Source organism: Microtus ochrogaster, unplaced genomic scaffold (genome assembly GCF_000317375.1).
Source record: "Microtus ochrogaster isolate Prairie Vole_2 unplaced genomic scaffold, MicOch1.0 UNK55, whole genome shotgun sequence".
Taxonomy (NCBI): domain Eukaryota; kingdom Metazoa; phylum Chordata; class Mammalia; order Rodentia; family Cricetidae; genus Microtus; species Microtus ochrogaster.
In genome coordinates, this window is record NW_004949153.1 from 1,671,227 (window position 1) to 1,681,959 (window position 10,733).

The following is a 10,733-nucleotide window of genomic DNA, read 5'->3' on the forward strand; positions in this document are numbered from 1 at the left end:
AGACTCCCCTAGGGTGATGGTTCCTGCAATGATTTTAGGAGAAAATTGGCTCCTAACAGTTTTATATTGTGATATTAAAATAAGACCTTGTGGACAAAGATTTAAAACGTACTGCTTAAAGAATTTTGTTTTGTGTCAATGTTAACAATAAGAGGAATGTCAAAACTTTTGTCAAATTAACACAAATCTTGACATTTATGTAAGGGGTTATCTTTTTTTTCAGTTTGCATCTAGTCCAAGGTTTATTCAACAGTCCTCTCACTCTACACAAGTACAAACAACCTTATCTAAAGTACTACATAGTCATAAAATTTAAAACAAAATTTATAGTACTGACTGTACAATAAAAGCAAAAAGAGGCAATGTATACACTGTCACAGTTAATCTGTAACATCCCCGTGAATGGCAGGTGACAATGTGTGTGGTGGCAGGTTCCATGAGGACAGTGTAGAACTGGCTCACCAATATCAGAGAATAGCAGAGACCTGGGGGTAGGGAAAGATAAAGGTGTTTAACCATAGAAGTTGACAAGGACTCCAAAGGGGCCATGGTCAGGCCTAACAGCACAGCAGCTCGGTCCCCTTTCCGCAAATGTGGCACAGCAATGGCAAGAGCACGACCAGGTTGCCTAGGTCCTAGGTCATCTGTGGAAAATGGTGTGTTGCAATATGGAGGCTTGTTCATCCCAGCTGGCTCTGCTATAAACCAGGCTCTCAAGAACGGAAAGGATGAACTTTCTAGCCAGAAAACTACAGGGTACCTTTATGGGCACAGTCCTGAATCAACAGCACCTCTGCAGCCAGAATCCTCCTGCAGAGGAAATATCTCAACTGCTGTCTTCAAAGCCCACCCCTTTATGGGATCCTTCCCTACAGATCCTTGTTGGCTAAAGAAAGGACAAAACTGAGCTGGGGGAACATAAGTTACAGAGGTATGAATGAACATCCCTGCTTATTGGGAGGAGTTGGAGTTGGAGCGGCTCCTATGGCAGCAGTGGCCAGGAGATCGAGACCTCTTACACACAGCGGACCTGCGCCTTGGAGAGTGAGACCTCCTCCTCATCCATGGGGGTGACCTGCGCCACGTGGGAGGCAGTGGAAGCATTCTCCTGGGTAGGCTGAATTGCTGTGGGGGTGGCCGAGGCCAGGGTACCAACACAGCAGTAGCAGGGATCTCTTGGCCATCAATTTGTCCTCCATTCATGTCTTTCAGTGCCTTCTCTGCTTCATCTGGATTCTCAAACTCTACATATGCATAGCCTTTGGATAGATGAGGATGCATCCTTTCTACAGGCATGTCAATCATTTTAATTTTCCCATAAGTAGAAAATATTTCCATGATATAATCCTTGGTCACATTCCTGGCGAGCCTCCCAATGTGCACTTTGGTGGGCTTAGGTGAAGCCTTTCCTCTCTTTCTCATCTCTTTTAGGTGGTTTGGATTTGGAGCGGGAGCACCGCCTGTTGTCATGCCTGCACTGGGAAGGGCTGGGGGAGCAGGAGGAGCCGCTAGACCTGGAGCTCTGGGATGTGCTGGAGCTCCCAGAGCGGCTGGACTCAGAGGAGGAGCTAGAGCCACTGCATGAACCTGTGCTGGTGCTGGAGCTCTAGCTGGAAGTTGAGCTGGATCGAGACCTGATGCCGCTGCTTCCACTTGAAGCACTGCGTCTCTTCCCAGTCTTATCCCTGCAACGATCCTTCTCATTCGACTCTTTAGTGGCCCCTTTATCTTTAGAACGATCCTTAGACTTCTCATCAGAGCAGTCCTTGAGCTTGGTAGGAGAAGGAGCCCCAGTGCTGGACTTTTTATTATTTTCTTTGACTCCTAGCAAGCTCTTCTTTTTCACTCCTGATAAATCCATTCTCCCCTTCTGAGGTGTTCAAAGCAGCAATGTAGGCCTCACTTATCTGAACCCTCAGTTCTAACTCGAGTCTGAGAAACGATCCCTAATAGATTGCAATTTACGTCAAAGAGCAACATCTTCCCGAGGCCACCACCTCCTCCCACTCTTCTCAGACCCAGAGGTCCGTAAGGGGTTATCTTAAGTGAGCAGTTTCCTCAAATATTGTGGGATTCTTGTGAATCATTTTATTTATTGTTGGCTGATGTAGGAGAGTCATGTTCTTTGTGGTTTTTATCACTCTCAGGAAGGCGGTCCTGCATTGTATGTTTTAAAGCAAGGCAAGCATAGCAAGGCAAGAAAAGCAAGTTATAAAGGAGTGATCCTCTGTGGTTTCTGCAGTATTCCTAGTGGTTTCTGCTTCAGTTCCTGCCCAGAATTGCTTGGATGATAAACTATAAGATATAAATTGAAATAATCCCATTCTTCCCTGTTTGCATAGGAGGTTGCTTGTTTGTGTCCTGGGCAACCAGGATGAACAAGTGGTTCCCTGAAAAAGATTGGTGCCCACGTGGCCAACTAAATCCATGTAAGAATTCTAAAAGAAAAAAAATTACAAGTTTTACACAGCTTTTTGCTGCTTGCGGGTAGTTTGCTGCAACTCTTTAAGAGAGATTTTCCTGACTCAGCCACAGCAGAATAGCAGAGAAAAAAAGCTGCGGTTTTGAAATGCTGTTATGAGTGTAACCTCCCACTCAGGAGATTGACCATTTGGATGGAGTTTGAGAGCAAAGTGTTACTGCTTACTTAGTGGTAATGTGGATCAGCTGTGTGCCTGGAATTGGGGCAGTGTGCATGCAATTCAGAGACATAAATGGGTCTGCCATCCTGGGCTGGGCAGAACAAGCATCAATTTTCCATATTTGACCTAGTAATGGTGAAACTTAAATTTTAAGAAGCACTTACCATTTTAAAAAGCACTCCTGGACAGTAAATAATTATAGATATGCAATAAAGACAAATCCAGATGACTCACAGTGTTGGATAAATATACATAGGCTTTGGAGAGAGAAGAAAAAAGGATAGTTATAAAAAGAAGTAATGGCTTATAAAAAACAAAACAAAGTCAATAAAGAGAAAGAGTACAGATAGTCATATATTAAAAAGAGAAAAGGAAAATAAGCCACATAAAACTGGAAAATCCACAAAGATTATGTATATTATTGTATTTTATTTATTTATATTATTATATATATTGTTTATTTATATTATTATATATTGTTTGAATTTTTTGACTATGAAGGAGCTAAGTACAGAGAGACATTTGATTGTATGAGCTGCTAAGTTAAAACAGCATGTATATTGTAAAGGTATAATGACTTCCAAATTTGAGTCTAAGGATATGATGCATTGGAAAAGAGGTTATTCTTTTTTCTCCATAGAGGATGAGAACTTGTGGATTTATTCCAGGCGAATATGCTTTGATGTACCAAGATGCCCTGAAAGGTTGCCAAAAAAAATACTTTGGCCAATAAACAGTAGGAAGCAGTTTAGAGAGAAATAACTATGCCCACATTCCCAAATATTGTTTATAATTGTTTGTTTACATTCAAAGGGAAATATGCTACACAGATGACTAATTTGCTTTGGTGGGGATCTTGGTTTAGTGATATAAATTTAAGGCAAATTTTGTTAAATTATGTATGTATATTTCTAATCTTGATTAAGGTATTGTGTTTCTGTACCTCAATTAAAAATGTAATGCATAATTAAGAAATATAGGTAAATAGAGAATCATTGATAATAGTCAAGCTTCTAGTCATGTTACTTAGATTTTCTTGATGTACAAAGATGCATTTCAGATAAATAGCTATTCTTCAAATCTTTCAATGACTACAGAATATGTCATTTAAAATGTTTTAATAACTTAAGACTTTTCAGGGCAATGAGACACATTTGTTTCTTGCAGCACTAATTACTTCACAAGGAAGATGGACATCGAAGAGGCTCCTTATGGTGTTGGATAGCCATTTGGTAAAGAAACTGCTATTGCCTAGACTGCTAAGCTGGACATGCAGGATTCACAGAGAAATGACTGCAGTAGCTGCCTAAAGGTGAGACAATCCTTTGGGGTTCCTGCTTCATGAAAGAGGTCTGCAAGAAATTCTGCAGGATATAGAAGAAAGTGACTAGACTGTCTTTGAAATTTCTTCCTTCATGGAAATGTCTGCCAGACATTATAGGCCTGTAGGCTGAATATGGATACCCCAACAATAAAGAACAAATTTGGGTGGCTGTGGGGGTAGCAAGATGGCTCTGTTATTTCTAGAGTTTTGGAAACTGCTTACAATGTACTTCCTGTTTACTTAGGTAATATTATATCCTTCTAAAATATTTGATGGAGTTGAAGAATTTATACTTATAGTTTTCCTTAGTTATGATAAAAGATAAAGTAGATATAAATACTGTAAATGTAATTCTTGCTTGATAACTTTTCTTATATGTAATTTTACTATGTTAAAGTTAGAACCTTCTTTTATTACTTAAACAGAAAAGGGAAAATGGTGTGAGAGGTCTTTCTGTCTATGTGTTGCTTTTTTTGGTTAATGAATTAAAAAAAATGCCTTGGCCTGTTGATAGGGCAGAGCTTAGTTAGTCAGGGAAAACTAGACTGAATTCTGGGAGAAGAAAGGCAAAGTCAGGAGATGCCATAAAGCCGCCACCAGAGTCAGACATGCTGGAACTTTGCTAGTAGGCCATAACCATGTGGTGATATACAGATTAATAGAAATTAGTTAAATTGAGACATAAGTTCTCTGTTTAGGTCTGTACTACATTTTTTATTGGATTATGTGATCTTTTGTTGTACAATTTCGTGAGTTCTTTTTATATTTTGGAGATCTGACCTCTCTCTGATATGGGGTTAGTGAAGATTTTTTTCCATTCTGTAGGTTGTTGTTTCATCTTCTTGACTGTGTCCTTTGCTTTACAGAAGCTTTTCAGTTTCAGGAGGTCCAATTTATTAATTGTTCCTTTCAGTGTCTGTGCTGCTGGGATTATATTTAGGAAGTGGTTCCTTGTGCCAAAGCATTCAAGTATACTTCACACCTTCTTTTATATAAGGTTCAGTGTGGCTGGCTTTATAATGAGGTCTTTGATTCATTTGGACTTGAGTTTTGTGCACGGTGATAGATATGGGTCTGTTTTCATTTTTTACATGTTGATATCCACTTATGCCAGCACCACTTGTTAAATATGCTTTTTTTCCATTTGATATTTTTGCTTCTTTATCAAATATCAGGTGTCTGAAGATATGTGGATTTATATCCAGGTCTTCTATTCAGTTCCATTGGTCCTCCTATCTGTTCTTATACCAGTACTATAGCTCTGTAGTAGAGTTCAAAGTCAGGGATTGTGATGCTTCCAGAAGTTCTTTTATTGCCAAGGATTGTTTTGGTGATCCTGGGTTTTTTTGCTTTTTTAAATGAAGTTGAGTACAGTTTTTTCTAGGTATTTGAAGAATTTTGCTGGGATTTTGATGGGCATTGCATTGAATCTGTAGATTGCTTTTGGTAGGATTTACATTTTTACTATGTTAATTCTGCCTAACCAAGAGTATGAGAGGTCTTTCCACTTTCTAGTGTCTTTTTCAATTTTGTTCTTCAAAGATTTAAACTTCTTCTCATACAAGTATTCTACTTGTTTGTTTAGAGTTACTCTGAGGTATTTTAGGCTATTTGGGGCAATTGTGAAGGGTGTTGGTTCTCTGATTTCTTCACCAACTCTTTTATCATCGGTGTAGTGGAAGGCTACTGATTTTTTTTTTTAGTTAATCTTGTATCCTGCTACTTTGCTGAAAGTGTTTATGAGTTATAGAAGTTCCTTGGTAGAATTTTTGGGATTACTTATGAAAACTATCATATCATCAGCAAACAGTGAGAATTTGCCTTCTCCTTTTTCAATTTATATGTCCTTGATCTCCCTTTTGGTGTCTTATTGCTCTAGCTATGATCTCCAGAACTCTCAACAGAGGAATCTAAAATAGCTGAAAGACACTTAAGGAAATGTTAAACATCCTTTGTCATTAAAACAATGCAAATCAAAACAACTCTGAGATTTTATCTTACACCTTTAAGAATGGCCAAGATCAAAAACATTGATAACAAATTATGCTGGAGAGGTTGTGGTTAAAAGGAAACACTTCTGCATTGCTTTTGGGAATGCAAGCTGGTACAACCACTTTGGATGTCAGTGTGTCGATTTCTCAGAAAATTAGGAAACAAACTTTCTCAAGATCCAATAATACCACTTTGGGGTATATATCAAAAGGATGCTCAATTGTGCCACAAGGACATGTGCTCAACTATGTTCATAGCAGCTTTGTTTGTCATTTCCAGAATCTGGAAACAATCTAAATATCCCTTGATCAAAGAATGGATAAGAAAAAATGTGGTACATTTACACAATGGAGTACTACAGAGCAGAAAAATATAACAACAGTTTGAATTTTGCAAGAAAATGGATGGAACTAGAAAACATTATTTTGAGTGAGGTAACCCAGACACAGAAAGACAATTTTCACACGGTGGTTTTTAAACATAAAACAAAGTAAGCCAGCCTACAAACCACAATCCCAGAGAACTTAGGCAACAATGAGGAAACTAAGAGAGACTTACATAGATATACTCTACATGGGAAGTAGAAAGTGTTAAAAAAATCCCCTGAGTAAATTATAACCATGGGGACCTTGAGGAAGGATTGAAGGGAGGAAGAGAGAGGCAGGGAGGGGAGCAGAGAAAAATGTAGAGCTCAATAAATATCAATAAAAAAGTACAATAAATAAATAAAGATATAAGAATTAGCCAACAAGAAGCTAGAGCTAGGGGGCCAAGCAGTGATTTAATTAATACAGTTTCTGTTTGATTATTTCGGTTCTGGGTGGCTGGAAAGAACAAGCAGTTTCCTGCAACACCTCCCAATTTTGTTTTGACCATTATTTTATTACAGCATTTGAGAAACAAACTAGAACACTGGGAAAGACCAGATATATGATTTCACTTATTGTTAATAGCCCTAATATTTTTAATATTTCACTAAAATTATTTTGTTGTTTATTTCAAAATCTATGGAAATTTTTCAGTCCAATTACTAAAATATAAATGGTATTTCTGTCTTGGACAATTAGCTCTTCTGCTAGATATGCTGCTTTTGGGGCAACTTGGGCTTCATAAAGTCATTATCATGGCTTCCCATAAAACACTAATCTGTTAAGCACATTTAAGTACAGTTTGTCAGATTCTTAGATTGTCTTGTATGTTTTTGTTTGCTTAGAATACTCTGTTCCTCTTATCATTCTAAGATGGTGCATATATTTAAGGAAATATATCATGAGTTGCTTCTAGACAAAAAAATGTGAATTCTCTTAATCTGTTTCACTATCTCATATCTTTCAATTGTCTAAGAAACTCATTTATATTTAAATTTTTTATCAAATGGTTTGTGTTGTTTCTATTATTCTCTTCTACTATTTTTATTCATAATCCTGTTTTATATGACAGAATTATAGTTTAATTGTTCCTTTCTATTGTCTGGTTGCTCTATTTTTTTCTTTTGTCTAAAGCAGTACTTCCATTGTTGTCTCTGTGGCTGGCTTGGTGAACATTATTTTTTTTAGACTTTTAATATCAAAAAGGATTTAGAATGCAAGTTTATTTTCCCTTCACTTGTTGTTTGAAAAACAAAACACATTTAGAATGTGTATATATCAGTCTTGAGAAATGAATCCATGTTTAACGGTAACATTTTACTTGTAGAGGAACTCAGTTTTGTTTGTAGTAACCACAGATTGTCTCACAGTATTTGTATGCCACTTCTTTGGAACCTAATAGCTTCTTCTAAATTTCATGGACACAAGGAGCACACATAATGCATAAACGTATATACATTCAAAATATTCATATCTGTAAAACAAATAAACTTTCAAAAATAATATATAAATATATACAAGTACTACACAAGCACACATATATCCATTCATACTTATTCTGTTTACAAAAATATGCATTAATAATATATAAAATTTCAGAGCATTAAAATTGTTATTTTTATTCTGCAAATTCATTGTAAGTTATATTGAAATGTTTTCTTGCAAAATAAAAATAAAATGGTGGCTGTAAAAATGTTTAGTAAATAATTATAAATTATATATTATAAATACAAACACACACATATTCTTGTATACTACACAATGGAAAAACATACCACGATACTATAAACCCACCTAACACCTTCTTTTTATAGTTCTCCCAGGACAATATTTAAGATAAAGATATACTAAGAGTAAAACATTAATTTTCTAAAAATCAGTTTTTTTAATGAACTAAAATTTTTTTTTCTTGTTTGGTACAAAAATAAGTTAAATTCTTCTGTAGGATTTATTTACTTATTTTCTTTTTTTATTTTTTCATTCAAAAATCTACATTTCCTCCCCACCTCCCATTCCCCTCTCTCTCCTCCACTCACACTCCTCCCTCCCCTTCCCTCATTAAGAGAGGACAGGGAACCCTGACCTGTGGGATGTCCAAGACCCTCCCTCGTATATCTAGGCCTAGGAAGCTGTACATCTTATTGTAAATTCTTATGCTGAAAATGTACACTCAAATTTGATTGTATTTGTGGACAATAGCTGGAAATAGCAGGATGGATCAGTGACTAAGCACTTGTGGAAGACTTTTGTATCTTCCTAGTACCCACATGGCAGCTTATAACCATCTATAATTTCAGTCCAAGTGGTTTATGCATCTTTTTCTGGATTCTTTAGGTATTGTGTGAACAAATGTGTATGCTAGCCCACAGGCAAAATATTCATTCAAATAAAATTAAAATATATTTTTTAAAGAAAAATATCATTGGGCATTGATTTGGTTATGAGATTGAAATCTTCACTGATTCATAGCTTTAAAAAAAAACATGGGATCAGTCCCACTATCTTGGTGGGTGGACGCACCCTTCATGGTCCTGACATCCTTGCTCATGTTCTCCCACCTTCTGTTCTTCATATGAATCTTGGGAGCTCAGTTTAGTGTTCCAATATGGGTCTCAGTCTCTATCTCCATCCATCGCCGGATGAAGGTTCTATGGTGATATGCAAGATATTCATCACTGTGGCTATGAGATAAAGCCAGTTCAAGCACTCTCTCCTCTGTTGCCCAAGTACCTAGCTGGGGACATCTACTTTGACACCTGGGAACCCTTCTAGAGCCAAGTCTCTTTCCAACCCTAAAAGGCTCCCTTAATTAAGATATCTTCTTCCCTGATCCCATATTCACCCTTCCTCCATCTCAACCATCTTATTCCCACAAGCTATCCCCAATCCTCCCCTTCTTCCTTCTTTATCCTCATCTACCCTTCTCCCCACCCCACCCCCACCCCTGTGCTCCCAACTTTTGCCCTGCGCTCTTGTCTACTTCCAATATCCAGAAGGATACATATATGTTTTCTTTGGGATCTAATGGGAGCTCACCAAGGAAAACTGGACTGAGACTGAATGAGCATGTGATAAAACCAGACTCTCTGAATGTGGCTGATAATGAGGCCTGAATGAGAAGCCAATGATAATGACACTGGGTTTTGATTCTACTGCATGTACTGGCTTTGTGGGAGCCTAGTCTGTTTCGATGCTTACCTTCCTAGACATGGATGGAGGAGAGAGGACCTTGGATTTCCCACAGGGCAGAGAACTTTGACTGCTCTTTGGACTGGAGAGGGAGGGGGAGGGGGAGCGTGAGAGAAATGGGAGGAGGGGAGGAGGTTGAAATTTTTAATAAATAAATAAATGTTAAAAAAAGACAAAAATGTCTCTTGCCAACCCTAAAATGGCTCTCTTAATTAAGATATATACTTCCTTGCTCCCATATCCACCCTTCCTCCATCCCAGCCCTCCCATTGCGCCAAGCTTTCCCCATACTCCCCTTCTCACATTTCTCTCCCCATCTCCCCTACCACCCCCATCCCCAAGTTCCCAATTTTTGCTTGGCAATCTTTTCTACTTCCAATATCTAGGATGATAACTATATGGTTTTTTGGGGGTGTTCAACTTCTTCTTTAGCTACTCTAGGATCACAAAATATAGGCTCAATGTCCTTTATTTATGGCTAGAATCCACTTTTGAGTGAGTACGTACCATATTCATCTTTTCGGGTCTGGGTTACCTCAGTCAAGATAGTGTTTTCTATTTCCATTTACTTGCATGCAAAATTCAAGATATCATTTTTTTTTTACTGCTGAGTAGTACTCTAATGTGTACATATTCCACACTTTCTTTATCCATTCTTCCATTGAGGGATGTCTAGGTTGTTTCCATGTTCCGGCTATTACAAATAATGCTGCTATGAACATAGTTGAACAAATGGTTTTATAGTATGATAGGGGAGCTCTTGAGTATATTCCCAAGAGTGGTATTGCTGGATCCAGGGGTAGTTGATCCTGAATTTCCTGAGAAACCTCCACCCTGATTTCCAAAGTGGTTGCACAAGTTTGCATTCCCACCATCAATGGATGAGTCTTGCCTTTACTCCACATCCTCTCCAGCAAATGCTATCATTGGTGTTTTTGATTTTAGACATTCTGACAGGTATAAGATGGTATCTCAAAGGTGTTTTGATTTGCATTTCCCTGATTGCTAAGAAGGTTGAGCATGACCTTAAGTGTGTTTTGGCCATTTGAACTTCTTCTGTTGAGAATTCTCTGTTTAGTTCAGTGCCCCATTTTTTAATTGGGTTAATTAGTGTTTTAAAGTGTAGTTTCTTGAGTTCTTTATATATATTGGAGATCAGACCTTTGTCCATTGCAGGATTGGACAAGATCTTCTCCCAATCAGTAGGTTGTTTTTTTG

The 10,733-nt window shown here is 37.7% G+C and overlaps 1 pseudogene; it reads right to left on the reverse strand.

Annotated features, from left to right (window-relative positions):
• Positions 1-951: 951 nt before the first annotated feature.
• LOC101994644 lies at positions 952-1,888 on the reverse strand (annotated as a pseudogene).
• Between the last annotated feature and the right edge of the window lie 8,845 nt (positions 1,889-10,733).